Genomic DNA, 3,234 nt, shown 5'->3' on the forward strand with positions numbered 1-3,234 from the left:
GGTGCATACACTAGTAGTTGGGGAATTTGATGTAGAAGAGAGAGGAAAACGTGGCGTTCATGGTCTCACGTGAATGAGTAGGAGGTTTATTGTAAGGAAGAGGAACAATGAAAAGATAAAGAAATTTTGCAACTGCCATGTGGAAAGCACCTTTAAATAAAGAGCAAAAGTGGAATATTTTGTGCAATGTCCTTCTTCAAGTTCTTCCTTCGAACTTAAAAAAAGTTCCAATACTCTGACTGCTTTGAGACATAAACAGGGGTCACTGGGGAGTATGCAGTGGACAGAAGAGATGGGCAGTTAGGATGGGACAACAGCTAAAACTTAACCTAAATCAGGTGCTGGCAAGAGCAACAGCAAGTGTAAATGCACAGAGAGTCAGAGATACTTGGGTTATATATGCACAGGAAGAAAATCCAAATCACCCTTTCTCATAAACTCCAAGTTTTGCATTCCTAGTCTGGTCTACCTCTTTCACTTCTAAACGGAAATAAGTGGTAGAATAAAGTGTTCTGATAGAAGAGTAAATCACAATTCTGTGCTTTGAATATGTGACCAAGACAGATACTGGTACCAGAAGTAGGGTGTTATGTAGCAAACACCTGGAAATGCGGAGCAGCTTTGAAAGTGGGTAATGCATAGAGACTGAAAGAGTTTGAAGGTGCGCACTAGAAAAAGCCTAGATTGTTGTGAATGAAGGACAATTCTAATGAGGGCTTAGAAGGAGAGAGCTGTAGGAAGAGCCTAAATCATCTTAGAGATTTTCTAAGTGGTCATGATCAGAATGTTGGTAGAAATACGGACAGTAAAGTTCATTCTGCTGAGGTTTTATTTGAAAATGAGGAATATCTTACTGGAAACTGGAGGAAAGGCCACTCTTTTTATAAAGTGGCAAATAACTTGGCTGAATTTTATCCATGTCCTGGTACTCTGTGGAAGGCAGAACCTAAGGACAATGAACTAGAATATTTGATGAAAAGTATCTCAACAAACCACTCAGGGTGCTGCATGGCTTCTCTTGACTGCTTATATATAGAAAAACGCAAAAAGAGCCTTTTGGCTCTCTAACCAGCACCATGGCGGTTGGCAAGAACAAGCGCCTTACAAAAGGCGGCAAAAAGGGAGCCAAGAAGAAAGTGGTTGGTCCATTTTCTAAGAAAGATTGGTGTGATGTGAAAGCACCTGCTATGTTCAATATAAGAAATATTGGAAAGACACTCGTCACCAGGACCCAAGGAACCAAAATTGTATCTGGTGGTCTCAAGGGTCATGTGTTTGAAGTGAGTCTTGCTGATTTGCAGAATGATTAAGTTGCATTTAGAAAATTCAAGCTGATTACTGAAGATGTTCAGGGCAAAAACTGCCCGACTAACTTCCATGGCATGGATCTTACCCGTGACAAAATGTGTTCCATGGTCAAAAAGTGGCAGACAATGATTGAAGCTCATGTTGATGTCAAGACTACCGATGGTTACTTGCTTCGTCTGTTCTGTGTCGGTTTTACTAAAAAACGCAACAATCAGATACGGAAGACTTCTTATGCTCAGCACCAACAGGTCTGCCAAATCCGGAAGATGATGGAAATCATGACCCAAGAGGTGCAGACAAATGACTTGAAAGAAGTGGTCAATAAATTGATTCCAGACAGCATTGGAAAAGACATAGAAAAGGCTTGCCAATCTGTTTATCCTCTCCATGAAGTGTTCGTTAGAAAGTATAAGTGCTGAAGAAGCCAGGTTTGAATTGGGAAAGCTCACGAAGCTTCATGGTGAAGGCAGTAGTTCTGGAAAAGCCACTGGGGATGAGACAGGTGCTAAAGTTGAATGAGCTGATGGATATGAACCACCCGTCCAAGAATCTGTTTAAAGTTCAGACTTCAAATAGTGTCAAATAAAAAGTGCTATTTGTGAAAAAAAATGCAAAAAGACATAACTTAATTAAAGATGGAATTTATTATCAAAATAGAAATAGAACTTAAAGATTTGGAAAATTCTCAGCCTGGCCATGTAAAGAAAAAGAAAGTGTGTTTTGGAGCGAATATTAAGGGTGTGGCTAAGCAACTGTTTGAAATGGAGGTTAATATGGATAGAAGGAAGCCAGGTGCTATTCAATGAGACAATGAAAGAATAATCGCAAAGGCGTTTCTGAAATCTTTGTGGATACCCCACTCTCACAGGCCCAAAGTGCCATGGCCTCGCGGGCAGAACAGTTTCAAAAGAGGGACCCAAGGTGCCTGTGGCCTCACTGCCCAGGGCCACCTCAAATCTCTGGTCCCTGCATTCTGGTGCAGCGTTTCTTGGCTGCCCTAGCTGTTACTCAAGCCACTCAGCAGGGTACAAGCTGTATTACACGGTGGCATCCATGTGATGCTAACTCTGCAGGCACACAGAGTTCATGATCTGTGGAAACATGGCTACCTCCACCTAGATTTCAAAAGATGCCTTGGAGAGCCTTGGAGAACAGGCAGAGAACTTCTACCAGGAGAAGACTGCCACTGAAAATTCCCACCACAGCAATGCCCAGAAGAGGCATGAGGTTGGAGCAACCTATGAGATCTGAGACATGTAGGACCACCAGTGTGCAGTGGCAGCCTGGGGGAGCCCCAGGTACTTGAGTCTAACCCATAACAGCTTCAGCATGAGCTGAGCTCAGGCAATCCATGGGAGTAGGATCCCTTGGAGTCTTGGGGACCCAACCCCTGCCCCAGTGTGTCTGGAATAAGGGACATGGAGTCAAAGAGTATTATTCTTAGATCTCAAGATTGAATGTTGTTTGCCTTGTTGAGTTTTAGACTCACTCAGGACGTATTACCCCTTTCTGCCTTTCCGTTACTTTTTCTTAGAATGGGAATGTCTATCTGATGCCTGTCCCACTAGTGTATGTTAAAAGTACCTTGCTTTATTTCACAGGCTCACAGCTGGAAAAGGAATTTGAATCAGAGAGATCGTACCACAAGTTTTATCTGTACCTAATTTAGATGATATTTAGTTTAGATTTTGGACACAGATTTTTAAGTTGATGCTGGAATAAGTAAAGATTTGAGGGGCTATTGGAATGGAATGAATGTATTTCATATGTGAGAAGGACAGAATGCTATGGTTTGAATTTGCCTGTCTTTCAAAATTTATGGTAAAGTGTAGTCCTCATTGTCATAGTATTAAAAGATGGGTCCTATGGGGAAGTGATTGAGTCATGAGAGATCTGTCCTCACGAATGGATTAGTGCCTTGTCACA

General features: G+C 41.9%; 1 pseudogene across 1 annotated transcript; it reads left to right on the forward strand.

The window, feature by feature from the left end:
* Positions 1-1,073: 1,073 nt before the first annotated feature.
* Positions 1,074-1,917, forward strand: LOC126942865 (40S ribosomal protein S3a-like; annotated as a pseudogene). The gene has a single exon (XR_007721617.1). The product of XR_007721617.1 is annotated as a 40S ribosomal protein S3a-like (transcript).
* Positions 1,918-3,234: the final 1,317 nt, after the last annotated feature.

Source organism: Macaca thibetana, chromosome 1 (genome assembly GCF_024542745.1).
Source record: "Macaca thibetana thibetana isolate TM-01 chromosome 1, ASM2454274v1, whole genome shotgun sequence".
Lineage (NCBI taxonomy): Eukaryota > Metazoa > Chordata > Mammalia > Primates > Cercopithecidae > Macaca > Macaca thibetana.